The 18,644-nt window shown below is 44.3% G+C and overlaps 1 protein-coding gene across 3 annotated transcripts in view; it reads right to left on the reverse strand.

Moving 5' to 3' along the window:
* RNF182 (ring finger protein 182) overlaps positions 1-14,178 on the reverse strand; it is a 95,098-nt gene extending 80,920 nt beyond the window's left edge. Inside the window, exon 1 of one of the 3 annotated variants that reach the window (XM_055126582.1) lies at positions 14,014-14,178. The gene's annotated coding sequence lies outside the window, so the exon portion shown is untranslated. Of the gene's footprint in view, positions 1-10,539; positions 10,648-13,424; positions 13,493-14,013 lie in introns of those variants that run through there. The other 2 variants (XM_055126583.1, XM_055126584.1) reach the window with 2 other exon arrangements.
* Between the last annotated feature and the right edge of the window lie 4,466 nt (positions 14,179-18,644).

Below are 18,644 nucleotides of genomic sequence, written 5' to 3' on the forward strand. Positions count from 1 at the left end.
GCAGGCTCTCTCTAGCATAGCATTGTTATAGCATTGTCATCCCATTGCTCATTGATTTGCTCGAGCGGGCAACAGTAACGTCTCCATTGTGAGATTTGTTACTGTTTTTGACATATCCAATACACCACGGGCTTGCCAGGCTCTGTTGTGCAGGCAGGATACTCTCAGTAGCTTGCCGGGCTCTCCGAGAGGGATGAAAGAATCAAACCCAGGCTGGCCGCATGCAAGGCAAACGCCATACCCGCTGTGCTATGACTCCAGTCCCACCCTTTAGCATAAGTCAAAATAAAACAAACGTGGAAAATCTGGAACTAATCCATTAGACTGAAACAAGGTCACCCAGCTCAACCCATCTTACAACAAGAAAAAGGGCAGCCAATGAAGGAAACCTAAAAACAAAGGACTAAATGCAAGTTTCTAAGTTCTACGGTGCTTTAGATGCAAAATTATGAAACAGCAGGAAATACACACACCCAAGCAAGAAAGTCACAACTGCCAGATGGCAGAGCTTAGGCAGGGTTGGATTAAGACTGAGACCTCGGCCTGGATTTGGCAAAGTCACTCTGAAGCATTAGGAGAATGTAGGTTATAGTGACTAAGCAGGAAGGTTCTTGAACAGGAGGAAAGAAACAGGAGAAAGCAATACAACACCTGTTTGGGAAAGTTTCGCTAAGAAGCAGAACAAAGAAATGGTATAGAAACTAAAGAAAAATGTAGGGTTACAGGAGTGTCATGTTTGTTTGTTTTTTAGGGTAAGTAACATAACAGCTTATAATATTAGCCAATAAGCTGATAGAAAACTATTCAATAGCGGGGGTGGGGGAGAAGGATGGTTATCTGGGAATGATCATTATCCACAAGTGAATGAAAGGGAAAGTGAATGAGAGGAGCCCATTCGCCTAACATCCCCTGGGAACCGGCTGTGTGCATGGATCCAGAAGCAGATGGACCCCAAAACGCAATGATTGAAATCTGAAGGTGTTTTTATCTGCAGAAGATAAAAAGGGAGGAGTGGTTACAGATTCGAGAACTGAAAAGAAGGTAAGAAATATTAAACCCATGATAGCAGGATTATGAGTAGCCTACGAAAAACAACAAAGGTTGCCAGTCAGGACTTGAGGTTACACATAGATTTCTCACTTCTACCCAAATGACAAATTACTTACAACAAGACAGAAATTGCATAAGCTCACCCACAATAGCTCCTTTAAAAATACTTGTTCTGGGGGCTGGAGCGATAGCACAGCGGGTAGGGCCTTGCATGCGGCCGACCTGGGTTCGATTCCCAGCATCCCATATGGTCCCCTGAGCACCGCCAGGAGTAACTCCTAAGTGCACGAGCCAGGAGTAACCCCTGTGCATCACCTTGTGGGACCCAAAAAGCAGACAAAAAAAAAAGCAAAAAAAAACCCCACTTGTTATGGAGATGGAGAAATAGTACAGGGGGTAAGACACTTGCCTTGCATGTGACTAAACCAGATTCCATCCCTAGCACCACATATGGTTCCCAGAGCACTATCAGGAGTGGTCCCTGAGCACAGAACCAGGAGTAAGTCCTTAGCACTGACATGTATGGCCCAAAAATTGAAAGAAAAAAAAACCTACTATAGTTAATTAACTGTCTAATTTGAGGATTGATTTTTGGGCTCTCAGTTCGATTCCAATAGTCTAAAAGTCTTGTTTTATTCCATCACCAGATATAGCCGTAGTTTTATAACTGTAGCTTTACAATACAGTTTTAAGTCATGTGATGTAAATGTTTCCCATATTTTTTTCCTCAAAATGGTGTTGGATATTTGGAGAGTTTTTGGTTTCATGCAATTTTTTTTAATTGAATCAATGTGAGATGCACTGTTACAAAATTGTTCATGACTGGATTTCAGTCATACAACGTTCCATCACCTGTCTCTTCACCAGAGTCCCATACACATTTTAGTAGCATTTCTTCTATGTCCTTGAAGAACGGCATTGGGATTTTGATAGAAATTACACTGAAACTGTGTAATGCTTAGCATAGTATGGTCATTTGGAGGAGGATGATTCTTCCTTTCCATGATAGGAAAATGGCCTAAATGTTCAACAACAGATGAGTGGATAAAGAAGAAGTAATGTATATATACAATGGAAGATATACTCCCCTGTAAGAAAAGATGGTACCTTGCAGTTTGATACAACATGGATAGAACTAGAGGGGGTCATGTTAAGTGAAATCAGTTGGAATGAAAACAAACCCTGGCTGATCTCTCACAAAAAGAAGCAAAGCAAGAGAATGGAAAGTAGTAACAAACCCTTAGACTTTGAATACATAACCGAGTTTAAGCCCAGTCTTGGGAGGGGTAATGAATAAAGAGGAAAAAATAGATTAGAAATTACACTGGGACCATGAGGAAGTGTTTTGGGTACTCTGGTGGTACGAAGGGGCAGTAACTACATACACTGTAAACATAGACATAAATTACTGCTATAACATAACGCTACTGAAATTCCTACTGTGTAAATGCCACTGTAAACACAAAATACTACTGTAACTCATACCATGCTTTCCAAATACAATAAAAATAACGTAAAAAAAAAACCTACTACTGAGGCTGGAGCGATAGCACAGCGGGTAGGGCGTTTGCCTTGCACGCAGCCGACCCAGGTTTGAGTCCTCTGTCCCTCTCCGAGGTACCGGCAAGCTTCCGAGAGTATCTCCCCCTCATGGCAAAGCCTGGCAAGCTCCCCGTGGCATATTCAATATGCCAAAAACAGTAACAACAAGTCTCACGATGGAGACATTACTGGTGCCCGCTTGAGGAAATCGATGAGCAATGGGATGACAGTAACAGTGACAGTGACAATGTTAAATTCAGATGTCTTATAAGTATAAAATACATACAAGATTTTATTTTTTAATTTTTTTAAATTTTTATTGAATTGCTGTGAGATAGTTACAAGCTTTCATGCTTGGGTTACAATCACACAATGATCAAACACCCATCCCTCCACCAGTGCGCATTCCTCACCAATATCCCGGTATACCCCCTCCTTTTCCACCCTCCCCCTGCCTCCATGGCAGACAATATTACTCATACTCTCTCTCTACTTTTGGGCATTATGGCTTGCAACACAGACACTGAGAGGTCATCATGTTTGGTCCATTATCTACTTTCGGCATGCATCTCCCATCCCAACTAGTTTCTCCAGCCATCATTTTCTTAGTGATCCCTTCTCTATTCCATCTGCCTTCTCCCCTCTGCTCATGAAGCAGGCTTCCAGCTATGGGGCAATACTCCTGGCCCTTGTATCTACTGTCCTTGGGCATCAGCCTCATGTGATGCTACCCTACACTCCACAAATGAGTGCAGTCCCTCTATGTCTGTCCTCTCTTTCTGACTCATTTCCCTTAGCATGATACTCTCCATGTCTATCCATTTATAAGCAAATTTCATGACTTCATCTCTCCTAACAGCTGCATAGTATTCCACTGTGTAGATGTACCAAAGTTTCTTTAACTAGTCATCTGTTCTAGGGCACTTGGGTTGTTTCCAGATTTGGGCTATTGTGAACAGTGCTGCAATGAATATATAGGTGCAGGTGTCATTTCTACTGTGCTTTTTTGCATCCTCGGGATATATTCCCAGAAGTGGACATACCAGATTTTAAAGCTTTCACATTGAAACCAAAAGAGAATACTGAATGCCTCATTAATAATTTTATGTCAATTAAATATAGACTGTGCTATCTTAATCATGTTGGATTAAATGTATTTATAAATTGTTTACTTTTTACATGTTTTCACGCAGCTATCTGTGCCCTAAAATTCTATTGAACAAGTCAACAGCATGCAAGGCAAATGCCTTAACCCCTGTACTTCCTCTCAGGCCCCTTAAAATTGCATTGAGACTGCACTGTTCCATAGATAAAAATACCAGCACAGTCTGAAAAGTATGGTTGACAGTCATCTGTTGTCATGGTGACTCAAAAAGGGCAAAGCCTGTCCATCGATGTCAAAAAAAGAATTACCCGGGCTGTCTGAAGCCCAGGTGCAATATCTCAGCCTTCAATCTGTGATCAATAAAAACCATATTTTAATGAAAAACTGCCAGACAGAACTTGAAATCAATATGGAATGGAACTAGAGCTTATTTGGAATAGTACCTTCTATGTACCTGAAATAATCAACACCTCTAGTTGGAGACTCCTGTAGCTAGAGAAGGTTTAGAATTAAATATAGAAATATGGAAGAAAATCAGCCTCAATTAATACTTTCAGAAACGTTTAGAGATATGTTTTATATTAATTGGAACAGTTTGTGCATGATTGCTATGCTTTTCATGTTTAAGAGAATATGACATAATACTGACAGATGAGCCTGGAGATTCCAGCTTAAAAATGTGTGATAGATGTATGATTATTTACAGTGAACATTGAAAAGACCTTGACAAGTCTATGAAAAATGATTTTTTAAATGATGAGTTAGTAAAAGGAATCTGAGTTAAGTAGTTGGGGAGGTTTTACTTATATGGGTCATAAATTTTCCCAGCAAGCATTTGATTGATTTAAAAGGGAAAATCAAGTATGTGCAATCTGTATGTGCAATTGAAAATATTTAAGGGTTTCCATTTAACTAATTTTATAAACGATAGTGGGAAACTTAAAAAATACAATCTGTTCCATTTGAATTAAAGTTTAGGCAGAGAAAAAGAGAAAGGGGTTGCTCTTATTTACCAGATTTCTAAGTGAAATAATAAGCAAGTTGAACTTGAAAGTTAAAGAAAATTTTAGTTTTACTTTAAAAAAAAAATCACGTATGAGTTGTGTTATCTGTTTACAAAACTTGCCCATGGTAGCAACCGACCAAGTTCACTTAACTCCTCACAGCACCCCAGCAGGGTTTGTCCCACCCCATTTTACAGGGAATGGAATGAAGGGACAGATAAACTAAGTGACTGCCCCTAAGTCCTACATCTAGAAGGCAGCGGAACCAGCATTCAAATTTAGGCTCTCTGTCCTCAGAATGCCTGTTCTTACCCACTCTGCTGATGTGGACATGAAAAGAACCAAAAACCAAAAACCCACAAACAGAAAAACACAACCACACTGAATGTCATATTCTCTTAAACATGAAAAGCATAGCAATCACGCTGACAGAAATCAGGGCAGGCTTTTCCATGTTCTTACAATGCACACCCAGCAGCACTCAGGGCTTCTTCCTGGCTCTGCCTGGGTTCAGAGATTCCTCCTGGCAGAGCTTGGGGACCATAGAGGTGCCATCAATTGAACCTCCGGGGGAGTCTCCAAACAAGGCAAGCGCCCTACCCACTGTAACACAGTTCACACCTCATGCTGTTATGATTTTAACAGAAAGTTTCTTGTTCTTCCCCTCCCCAATCCCCTTATCAAGAAAAGTTTGCGTTAGGAATTCCAGAAAAGGAAAAGAAAAAAAAAAACAGCCATGTTATAGATAGGACTGGCCCAAATGAGAATGATTTTCAAGGCTTGGACCTTCACTCCTCCGGTCAGAAAGTGAGTAACTCCTGCAAGAGCACAGACACAGCTCCTGCCCCCCACCCCACTTCCCCTACCCCCACAAGCACAGCCTGAGGCACTGGCCACTGAGTTACTCCTTTTCACCCTGTATCAACTAATATGGCAAGAAGAAAACTCCATTTAATTGCTTTTAATTCTAAAAATAGAATTCTTCTGCTCCTTCTACCCCCCAAGCCCCATCCTGCAGTAATCAGCATGCGGAGGGGTGTAGTTTTCCTGACTAGCTTCCAAGAAGCTCTGCTTCCCTCTAAGATGCCATGCCGTCCTGAACATCTCCACGGCTGCAAGAAGCTATTCTTTGGTGCTGGTAATTCACAAAGCAAGCATAGTCCACTTCAAACTGGCTAAGGCACACAAATGCTGGGAGGGTGTGTGTGTGGTGTGTGTGTGTGTGTGGCAGGTTGGGTAACTTAGCTGGCACCAAGCAGTTCTCCAGGAAAGGTTGGCACTGCAGTATTTGTTATGGGGGGAGGGGCACTGCCCTCCTGTCTTTATGGATGTCTTCCAGTTATTTCGCCTTACCTTTACAGACCACCCCACCCCTGCCTTCTGCAAATGAATGCTAATCACTTCTCTATGCAGGGAGAAGGTGTTTCTTTTTTCTTTTTTTTTTTAGTTGTTTTGTTTTGGTTTTGGGTCACACCCGGGGAAGCACAGGGGTTACTCCTGGCTCTGAGCTCAGGAATTACCCCCTGGCAGTGCTCAGGGGACCATAAGGGATGCTGGGAATCCAACCCAGGTTGGCCTCGTGCAAAGCAAATGCCCTACCCGCTGCGTTATCGCTCTAGCCCCAGAAGATATGTTTCTTAAGAGAGTGGAGAAGAGCTAGGTGTTCAAACAGTAAACGTACTATAAATACAAAACCGAACAGTTCCAAAGATCCCCTTTTTTCTTTTCTTTTTTTTTTCTCCTTTGATCAGAATACTCAAACGCTTATCCGTAAATGTTAGTGTAAAATTAAGCCAGCACACCCGGAGATAGTATACGGGAGAGGCGGTGATTTGGGTTTGATCCCTGCCGACCACATCAGGTCGAGCTATGGAGGATCCCGAGCACTGCAAAGGGAGCCTAGGAGTCATCAGTACATCCTCAGACCCTAGACCGGAACTACCAACCAGTCGCTGAGGCTGGTCCCTGGCAGGTGATCACCCCCACTTGGGGGGCACCTTAAATAAATCAGCACGTACACGGTCCATACATAAAGCTAGTTTTTGTGCTTTTTTGTCTAAAAACCTTTCAATATGTGAACTTTGGGAATCCAAATAAATTAAAATTGGAATAATGATCTTTGATTACTTCTCTATTTCAAATAACTAAATTTGACCTGCCCTGATGAGACACTTGAAAGTGAGGAAACAGAAGCAAATATACTACTACAAGGTATTTGATTCCTTCTCCCAGGTCCTAACAAGGACTCTTTAGGGTCATCAATACTAACTCTGGAATGAGATTTAAACACCAATCAGTCTGTATAACAAATATATATATATATATCATTTCAGAGTTTAGTTAAGAAAAACATACTTGTACCTACCTCATCTTTGGAGATGAATAAAAATAGTTCTTGTTCTTCAGAGACTTACAGTCTAGCACACACACGCACAGAAATTCAGATATATACCAAAAATCCATATACACATGTAATTTTTCCAACACAATGTTCCAAAACTTCATTTTTTAAAAGGTATACACAGAGTTCTCTTGGAAGAATGAAGCAGTATCACTTTGTCCTCAGAACATGTTAGAATTCACACAGGGAGAACAAGTGAGCCCAGATTGATACTTGCTTCCAAGAGCAATGCGAATTAGATAAGCATTTAAGTGTTGTATTTATAAGTCTAAAGCAAAGCAAGTATCAAAGAAAAGACATATTCTTTTACTATATGGATGGAAGTTATGAGGGAACAACTACCTTCAGAAGCCATCTTTTGTATACATTATCCTAGTTTCCATGTACAAAAAGTGTAGTCACAATATGCCCCAAAGAAACACTTCTTGTTTCGTGACATTTGATCTCACTGATTTTTATTACAATAAGCAAAAATAAATGCCGTTCCATCACAATTAGTGTCATTAGTTCTGTACTTCACAGATATCAGTGAATTAAAGCAAAGTCGCCCTTCACCAGTCAGAATTCTGGTTTACTTTGTGTACCTTTAAAGTTGATATAACAGAGAAATCACAACAGTTTCCTCCTTCATAAACTGGGAATGGTAATAGTCCCCCACCCCCAATGCCTTAAGAAAGTTTTTGTGGGAATTAAACAAGTTACTCAGTTGAGGTGCTTCCAACAGTGTTTGGCCCGTGGGAGCCATCAGGAAGGGTTTGAATAATGGATAGCAGAAGGATAGAACTACAGTTGCATTAAATAACATCCAAGGAAACTGTATGTAGCATGAGAAAGCGCCAGAGAAGTCCACACAGAAGCCTTCCATGGCAGATTCATATGTCAAGGATTGGAGCAAACACCCTAAAACTATGTCTGATGTTAGATAGGGATTGACTTGTGTAAAGGGCCTTGAATGACTGACTGGGGACTACCACTGAGAGAGGTACGGATACCAGAAACACACCTCTCACTCAAACCCAGAATAGGTTAGTCTGGCAGGGTTTCATTTGTGGTCCCCTTGCTCTCTGGATTCTCTACCTGGTGTACCTGGCCAATTAGCTTATGCAACATGCTCATGTGGGAAACCTTTGCTCCTGCATCCTACCTCGTGGCTTATAATAACCCAGGTGCACGCAGGTCTCAGCTCTAGGGAGTCACTTTTTAGGCAAGCCAGAAGGCAGGCCAGGGCCCTTCCTCTGGAAACCGGAGAGCAGCTCTTGAAATCATCGGGAGGTTGAGAGAAGCTTCGAGTCCTTGTTGTTTGGTCCTCCCCTCCCCCTCACCTCCATCCAGGTCCCGCCCGCTCTCAGGCTCTCTGTGCATAATCATCTTCCCTTTCAACACGTTTTTCTATCACAGAAGCCTTCACCTGATACTTCTTTGACTTTGACTTCAACTGATTTTTAGACAAAGAAGCAGGGACCCAGTGGGAGATGCCTCCGGAAATGGGCAATCACTAATTAACAGATTCAGAAGTTCCCCAGCCATGCTACATGTATCTAGGATGCGAGGCTGAGTATAGTATATGTTATCTTTATGCCGTTATCTCAACGGCTGCTCCTCCCAGACGGGAGTATAAAATGAGCCCCCCCCCCATAGCCATGCCACAGAACTCTGCACCAGGCGTTTCCACTCGGGGTGCCCCAGAGGAGAGTGGGTGAGAACCCTCCCGCCCCAAGGAACCCAGCTGACCTCCACTACCCAACTGCCGACACGCTCCAGGCTGCTTTCTGGACACATGATAAGACACTTCCTACCCATTTTCCATAATTGCCACACCATATTTGATGGAGTTCAGACAGTAGGCAACAAATCATAGAGTTATATATACATATACAATATATATACATGTGTATATATATGTATATATATATATAGGAGAGCCCAGCAAGTTACCAAGAGTATCCCGCCTGCATGGACAGAGCCTGGCAAGCTACCCATGGCATATTCGATATGCCAAAAACAGTAACTATAGGTCTCATTCCCCTGACCCTGAAAGAGCCTCCAATCATTGGGAAAGATGAGTAAGGAAAGGCTGCTAAAAATCTCAGGGCTGGGGGGGGGGGATAGAGATGTTACTGGTGCCCGCTTGAGTAAATCAACGAACAACCGGATGACAGTGATACAGTGATGCCATTATAATGGCATATCTTTATGCCATTACCGTTATAAACTAAGTTTCTAGTATTTTTCCAATTGAGTGACAAATTAAGCAAATCCTACTTTTCTAAAAAGTCTTGAAGGTATATAATTGTTTTAAAAGTATTAAGAAGAGCCAGAGAGTTACATCAGATAAGGCACGCACTTGCGTGCAGTCAACCCGGGTTCAATCCCCAGCACCTCATATGGTCCACTAAGCACAGAGCTAGGAGTTAGCTCTGAGTACAGCCAGTTGTGGCCTAAAAATAAGAGGCAAACAAGCAAAACAAAGTGTTAAGAAATTCACTGGTAACTTTTCCCCTAAGAAAGATTAAGCAGGAGGCCAAGAAGAATAGTGGTTGGGTGTCAGACATAATGAATTACACATAAAATCAAATAAATCATCATAATAGTTGAAAAACAAGTCATTCTCAACCAAAAAAAGCTCAAATGAGTTTCATCAAGCAATCTGGACTATATAGAAAGAAACATGTTGAATTTTTGTTGACTGATATCCAAGATCAGTTAGCAAGTGTATATGCTACGTAATACTATATCAATTGCTACAATTGATACATAAGGAAATCAATCACTGACCTTGAAGAATCAATATTTGTATTACTCTAATTATATGCCAGACAGGATAAATGTATGCATTTCACACACAAAAAAAAAATCCCTTGGATTTCACAAATATCAGGCCTTTCCTCAGCTCAGGAGTTAAGATCAATACCCATAAACAGGCAGGTCAGCTAACACTATCTTATATTTGCAGCCCTTTTCCTGGAGATACCGAGGCTACATGGCCCCCACCCCAGCCCTACCCCATTAGTCACAAATCTAAACCTTAAGAGTTTGGGCAAAGAAGAAATCATTTTAAAATGATCGTCCTTCCCACTGAGGGTTTGATAAACACCACCACACATCAGACTAGATACCAAATCACCCACCGGCCTCCATGTTATCACAGTGTGACTAGTAAATGGAAAAGAACATTGACCCAGAGAGAGCCACAAAAGCTTCTGTGGATCTTATTTGCACAAGAAAACTCCAGCAGTGACGAGCAACGTCCAAAGATACCTATATATTGAGAGATCCTACTCGAGCAAGAGCATTTCTCGATCTTTGGACATGCTGATGGTCACTGTCACTGTCATACCATTGTTCGTCAATTTGCTCGAGCGGGCACCACTAACATCTCCATTGTGAGACTTGTTGTTACTGTTTTTGGCATATCAAATACACCACGGGGAGCTTACCAGGTTCTATCGTGCGGTTGATACTCTCGGTAGCTTGCCGGGCTCTCCAAGAGGGCTGGAATGCTATCGCTCCGGTCCATGCTGATGGTAAGTTACAGAATTCTTCAGCTAGAGCAATAGCGTGGTTAAAACAATCACACCATATTTGACAACTTAGAACAAATATTTAGATTCGTTTTGCAGCATGAGATGAAGACGTGTTTGCCTAGAAATGCCAGAGAAGACTCGTGAACTGCTTCTCCCACGCCCCCACCCCCCATGAAAAGCAAGAGCAAGAGGGCTGGAGTGATAGCACAGCAGGTAGGGCATTTGCCTTGCACGCGGCCGACCCAGGTTCGATTCCCAGCATCCCATATGGTCCCCTGAGCACCGCCAGGAGTGATTTCTGAGTGCAGAGCCAGGAGTAGCCCCTGAGCATTGCCAGGTGTGACCCAAAAAGAAAAAAAAAAAAAAGAAAAGCAAGAGCAAGAGTCACAAGCAAGTTGCATTTCACACCTGAGGATTCATCTCCACTGCTTTTGCTTCCACCAGGCAGCTAATGAGAATCTGAATCTACAACATTTCTCATCTGTGTTTCCTCAGGAGATCCTTAGCCTGCTACAGGAGTGGTTTTCTTCATGATCTAACAGGACACACATCTCAGGACGTCAGTACCACAAACAGACATGGCAAGTTGCTGCTTTTCACCTAAAGTTTTGTTTCACGCTTCAGAGCTTGTATAAAGAAACCATTCCGACCATGTGGTGCTTACATGACTGGTTATTTCTGCTATTTACTGATTTTCTTTTTTGGCATAAAGAATACAGCTTTAAGGATGCCAAGTTCTAGTGAATCTTGTGCCCTATATAATGTAACGGCAAAAGCCAAAACATGAGCCCGCACTGGGCTGTATGACCACTGGCTTTCTCTGTTCTTCTTTATTATATATAATAAAATATATTTATAAAGACAAATATATTAAAGGTAAATATTGAGGGTAGGACTCAGAGAGGCTTCCATCTGGTTGCAAAACAAGTGCAGAGTTCTTGCATTTGCATTGTTGATTTGCTGACAAAGATCTGACTAAAGCTATACCCTTGGTACCTTAGAAAGAACACAAAAATAATTATTTTTAAACATGAAACTACACATTCCATGTTTATGTAATATGCATAAGCTTCAGTATCCTTATGCCTAAGCTTCAGGAGCCTGATTGCCTTTTGTGAGTAAATGAGACAAAAAGATTATTTTCTCTTTTGGCGATGCTCTCAAAACAGATCCACTTCATTTTAATCAATGTACCTTTTCATTACCAATCATCAGAGGATGGTTAGCAGAGCATTTGTGAGTGACTGCACAGGTAGGATTTGGTTTCAAAACAAACTCAATTGTGGAATAATCTGCAAACTGCTGTTGCAAATGAATCCATTTCCAAGACAGTCTTCTAATGAGGGGGCATTAGTTAAAATTGCTAGCAAATATGAACATAGAAATCTAGTAATCAGGGAGCTAACAGGTGTCGAAATTCCCACGTAAGGGAGAGGAATAGTCTGTCACAAATGCCTGACACCGCAAGTAGCCTCACTATCCACGTTGCAATCAACTGCAATTCAAAATGATCCGTCCGTGTCCATGGATTCTTTTCATTAACTGCCATTTAGAAAAGAGAGCATTTCTTGCATTTCATAAAATGTTCTCGAGCTGACCTATTACAACTTACAAATCATTTCACTAAGTTGGGTACACCACAGAATTAATGGAATCATTTTCCAATCATCATCAGGGTGGCGGCTCTCCCCCGTAAAGCACACCACATCAATAAACATATTGTCTCCTTTTTGAGTTGATCCTTGGGAAAATGAATACTGATTCTCTGTCACCTTATGACACATGATTCGTAAGCAGCGAATAAAAGCGTCTTCACATTTTTGCTCCCCTTTGTGTCCGCGAGAAAACAAATGTCAGTGAATGAGGGCAAGGCTGGGAGCTACTGAGAAAGGGGGTGGCCCCATCACTTGAGCAATTCCCCATCCAGTACCCCACACCCTTGGCAACGGCTGTGTAATCCTTGGCGTCGTCACACCCGTAAACATGCCTCCTGCTACCTGCCTTCAGAGGCGCTCTGGATTCCTTCCTTCCACATAAAAGCGGGGCACCAGTTCTTTAAAGCCTAAACACAACACCTGCCAGAAACAATAGCCAGGGCCTCGGTGCCAGGGACCTGATCAGCAAAGTACGCCCCGGTCCTGCCCTTAACTCCGGTGCTGCCAGATGCGGAGGCCCCGGGACCGCCCTTCCCAGGTAGGGACAGGTGCAATGACACCTTGCAAAGAGAAAGGATGCTCCCATCGCTCCCGAACTTCACTGGCCCCTCGAAAAGGCGTCGGTCCCGGGCACTCCCAACGGGCTCACTTTTGGGAGACTAGACAGAGGTTCCGTGGGTCCCCCCCACCCCCCTCTTGATGACCCTCCCACCAGCCGGTCTGCAAGAGAGGAAACTACGAAGCATCAAGGCGGGGTGGGGGGAGAATCTCTGCGTGTCTTTGGATAAAATGCAAAAGAGAGAAAGAGGCACAAGAAAGAAGCGAGCACGGAAAGGAGGTGCCACCCCGCCCCCTTGCCCTCACACGCCCCCCGCCCGGTGCTCCCCGCGCGGGTCGCTCAGTCCGGCGCCGACGGCGGGCGCGGGGCTGGGGGGACCGGGACCGGGCTCCGCCGCGTCCGCTCGCGCCGCTGCTGGCCGCGAAGTTTGCAGCCCGGGCGCCGGCGCGCTCCGGCGGCCTCTCGGGTGGGCGCGGAGGCCGGCGGGGACGCCCCCTCGGGGCGGCGGGTGCAGCGGCCGTCGCGCCCCCCGAGTCCCGCGCCCCGGCCAGCGGCCCCTCCCGGCGGCGGCGCGCTCGCCTTACCTGGCCCGGGCGGCGGCGGGCGCGGGGCGCGGGGCCCGGGCGGCTCGGGCGGCGGCGGCGGCGGCGGCGGCGGCGGCGGCGGCGCGGGGGAGCCGAGGGAGGCGCCCGCGGAGGAGGAGCTCGGCGAGGAGCGGGCGGGCGGGCCGCTTTGTTTCCTCGGCGCCGCGCCGCCGACCCTGCGTCACCATGGCAACCGCCCGGGGGCCCCCGGGCCCGGCGGGGACCCAGTCGGGACCCGGGTGCGCCGAGGGTCCGAGCCGCGCGGCTGGGCTAGCGCTCCTCTCCGGGGAGGGTGGGTGGGGGGGACAAGGAGGGGGTTCTCCGAGGACACGGGGACCCTGCCCCCTTCGACAGGAGCACCTCGCTGCGAGGAGCCGCACCAGCACACCCTCCTCCTGGCCGCCTCCCCCCTCCAGAGGGTCGGTGTGACCCGCCGCGGGAGGGGATAGGGAGCCCCGGGTGCAGCCGAGCCCCCCGGTCCCGTGGGGTGCCCGCGTCCCAGCAGTCACTCCCGAGCTTTCCCACGCCGGACACCCTCCCCGCCCCCCCCCCCACCCGCTTCCCAGCCACCGGCACCCCCGCCGCACACCTTGCAGCTCCGGAGCTGGAAATCCACCGAAGGGAGAAGAAAGAGCCGTGCAAAGTGCTCAAGTGTTGAGCAACTGGTCCTCGGCGCTCCTGTTGCCACTGCCGCAGCCTGAGCCCAGCTGCCAAGGGACATGGTCCTCCCCCGCCGCCGCCGCCGCCGCCTCCCCGCGCCCCGCCGCCGGCTGCGCTCGCTCCTCCCGGGCCGGGCTCCCCGGGCTTCCGACAGTGCAGGAAGGGGCACCCTCCTCCCCCCGCAACACACACACACACACACACACACACACACACCAGCAACAACCCCCCCCCACACACACACACCCCTTTGGAAAATGGAAAATTGTAAACACGCAATGCACTTGTCGCCTCGCAAGCAAAGACACAACTTTGGGGCCGCATTGTGAATCTCAGCTGCGAGGCACTAACTCAGCGACTGGCGCTGACTGCTAAGTATCTTCCATGAGCTCTGACTTCCCCGGGTGCCCAGGACCTGCCAAGAGCTGCAGGGCATGGCGCTCTGGAGCAGAGGAGGGCACGACGCTAACCTTGGCACCTGCTAAGACAGACACCCTCTCAAGGAATTTCTTGGAGAGGGAGGGAAAAGTACTGGCAGACCCTCAGGACGCGTTCCTCTAAAGGACAGGGACAGAGGACAGTGGCCCGGGGTGCGTGAGTCATCACCCAACGCTGTTCTCTTGAAAGATCAGTTACCGGATCCAAACCTACAGTGTCTTCATTAGACCCTGGGGAGCATGGCATTTCGTTTCTGGCATTTGTGAATCACCAAAGGAATGTCAATAACCTAGCATCAAACCCGTGATAGCGAATGCAGGATGAGTCGCCTATCTATTTGGACGACCATGTAGCAGAACAATGTTATTACACATTGATGCCGTGCGTATTAAGTAATGAAAATATAAGATCCGTTTTGTGGTGAAAATAGAAACAGCTTATTCCTCAGGAAGGTCGGCCACTCGACTGCAGTTGGTAATTCCAAATGAAGTCCAGATCAAGGTCTTTCACAGGCTGTGAAAGCAGATTGGCAAGATTTGTCAAAATTTCATACATACATAGCTTCCATCCAGCTATCCCAATTCTTAGAAATCTGTCTTGCTGTAATACACCAGTGTGCAAAATAGATGTATGAGACTGTGCATTATGGCAGTTTGGAAAGAACAAAACTTGGAGCAGCTTGTATGTCCATCACTATGGTTAAATAAATCTGACGTGTTCATACTATAGAGTACAATGAAGTCATTAAAATGAACAAAATCAATAAAATGTATAAAAGATTGGTTTCCTAGTAAATTGAAAAGAGGGACTAGTGAAGAATATGTATGGAACAATTCCATTTCTGTGAAAAAAACCTAAATAGAAACCTAGACATACTATTATAAAGGTCTGGAAGAATACACACCTAATCGCTTTAACAGTGGGTATATCTGACACAAGAATAAGAATTAAAAGCAGTAGTTCTTGTTATTATTTGTTTGGCATTGCTTGTTATTATAAGTTTGGCATTGCTTATTTTGGTTTTTTTTTAAATTGATAAGCAAGTATGAGTAATTTTGAGATTAAGAATTCAAATCAGGAGCCAGGAAAATAGTACAGTGAAAAAGATGCTTGCCTTGCTTGTGGCCAGCCTGAGTTCAATCGCTGGCACTCTATGTGGTCCTTCAAGTCCTGCCAAAAGTGATCCCTGAGCACAGAGCCAGGAGCAAACCCAGAGCACAGTTGGGTGTGGTCCAAAAGCCAAAAAGAAAGGAGGAGGAGGAGGAGGAGGAGGAGAAGGAGGAGATAAAGAAGAGAAGGAGGAAGAGGAGGAGGAAGCAGAGAAGGAGGAGATAAAGAAGAGGAGGAAGAGAAGGAGGAAGCAGAGAAGGATGAGATAAAGAAGAGGAGGAAGAGGAGGAGAAAGCAGAGAAGGAGAAGATAAAGAAGAGAAGGAAGAGGAGGAGGAAGCAGAGAAGGAGGAGAAGGAGGAGGAGAAAGAGGAGGAAGAGGCGGAAAGCAGCCAAAACAAAGATTCTTACTATTTCTTGACTACTGTGCCTCTGTGGCTGGCTGAGAACTGAATACCAAGCAGAGAAGGGCTGTGGACGTGGCCATCTCCCTCAGATGCTGAAGCTCTTGCAAGAAGCCACATCAGTCTTCAAGAGTGAATGTCTTCATGACCTGGTTCTGCCATATGCTGAGACATCTGTGCATTCATTCACGTTTCCCAAAGAGATTTAGTTCTTGAGGCCCACTTGCGTTCTCTTTGTTAACAGTATACAGATTATAAGGAAACCTTGGTTCAGAAATAGGCTGCCTTTCCTGTCATGGGCATATCATTTGGACAGGCCAGTGACAGCTGCTCATCCAACTAGTTGAGTTGAAAATAAATGGAAGATTAAAACTGGAACATTATTGCATGGCAGGCCTTTCTTATTCTCCAGAGTTTTGATTTATGCAAAATCATGCTTTCACTTTTCTGGAAAGATCTTTTAGAGCAGAAGGTCCAGTTGAGTCACCATGGTCTACATGTTGCCCAGTGGAGCCAGTCCAAATATTCAAGCACAGTAAGTATAAATCACACAGCAGAGTTCAAGGACGTGGGACAGTGTACCCCTCCCCAAAGTACACTGTTTCATTAATATTTATACTAGTTTCTGTCTGGAATCATATTGTGTTAAATAAAATATGCAACCAAAATAGTTGTGTTCATTTCTTTTCATTTTAATATAGTTAGAAAATAGTCCACTGTATATGTGACATATTGTATGCTGTTGTTTTAGAATTACTATTTATTTAAAATACCATAAAGAAATCCAAACTTGGTACTCATTAACATAAAAACTAAAAATGGAATTATGTCAGCAATGAATGCTACTCAATGCATAGCTGTGCCCTAATATAGCAAACTATATAAAGTAATTATAAAATATTAGGGAAAAAAGAGCTCTATGGACTGGCTGATTTGCTTATATTTAAAAAAAAATTATCAGAAACAGAAAAGTTCAACTACCTGGGCCTGATTTCCAACTCTAAAGTTTGTATTGAACAAAATTACAAGAAGAAAGATTGGAAAAAAGCAAGCAAAGAGACATAGAAAGATACATGTTCAAGGGAGAGGACAAGATTGAAAAGCCAGCTTTATCTTCCTTTAAATGAGCTGAATGTCATTGTAACTAAGTAATTAAACTTTGGTCTCTTCATTCCTGAACTCGTTATCACAGGGTTGAAATTTATAAAAGTTTCAAAATGTTGGGCCAGAGCAATAGTGCATTTGCCTTGCACATGAACGATCCAAGTTCAGTTCCCCGACATCCCATATGGTCCCCCAAGCACCGTCAGGAGTAATTCCTGAGTGCAGAGCCAGGAGTAACCCCTGAGCATCGCTGGATGTGACCCAAAAATCAAATAAATCAATCAATAAATAAAATTTCAAAATGCAACATGATCCTCAAACTGTTAGCACTTTTTTATTATCCTCACATCCTTAAATGTGTAAACTAAATAAGATAAATGCCACTGAATTGTGTGTTTGAAAACTGTCCTGTTCTACAATTGAGATTTGTCTTCCCAAATCCTTATTTTTTTCCTCAATGTAAATCATAATAATCTATAGAATTTATTGCACATTATGTTCAAAGGCTGCACAACTAGTTAGTAGCAGAATTACTAAAATTTGGAGCCGGAGTGTTAGCAAAGCAAGTAGGGTGCTTGTCTTGTATGAAGCCAACTCAGGTTTGAGTTCCAGCATCCCAGAAGGATACCTGAGCACCACCAAGAGCAATTTATGAGTTCAGAGCCAGGAGAAAGCCCTAAGCATTGAGAGATATGACCCCACAAATAAAAAAATAAAAATAAAACAAAACAAAAGCTCTTTTAAAAAGTTGCTAAAATTTTAGCCACTGCACACTTGGAGAGATCTTTGAATTATTTGAGAGCTTTAATTTAAATATGGTTTAGAGGTTTTTTTTAGGGGGTGGGGCTTTTATTTTTCTTTTGGGGTCATAACCGGAAATGCTCAGGAGTTACTCCTGGCTCTGCACTCAGGAATTACTCCTGGTGGTGCTTGGAGGACCAAATGGGATGTCAGGGATCGAACTCGGGTTGGCCGGGTTCGAGAAAAACTGCCCCACCCTCTATACTATTGATCTGGATCCTCAAATATGTTTTATTCCTTTAAACTATGAGTTTGGGAATGAGAAGATCCAAGAAAACAAGCAAATTTCTTTCTTTTTTAATTATAGCCTCATTAAGCAATAATCCCTTTGACCCCTGCCTTCCAGCCACATCCACTTCCAGCGTTCTTTAATGAGGTTAAAGCAACAGATTCAAAATATGTGAGAAAACTATAACTTCGAATAGTTTCTTTATAACGAATTTTACAATTTGATGAGAGGGGCTGGAGAGACTGTACAGAAAGTAGGGTGTTTGCCTTGTATGCAGCCAACTGGGGTTGAATCTCCCACACCCCATAGAGTTCCCTGGGCACCATCAGGAGTGATTCCTGAATGCTAAGCCATAAATAAGCCTTGACCACTTCTGGGTGTATTGCCCCCCCCCCAAAAAAAAAACTTGATGGGAAAACCCTAGCCCCAACATTTTAGCCTGCTTAAAAAAGATAACAAATAGCCTGCTGAGTTT

The sequence above is a fragment of the Sorex araneus genome, chromosome 2 (assembly GCF_027595985.1).
Source record: "Sorex araneus isolate mSorAra2 chromosome 2, mSorAra2.pri, whole genome shotgun sequence".
NCBI lineage: Eukaryota > Metazoa > Chordata > Mammalia > Eulipotyphla > Soricidae > Sorex > Sorex araneus.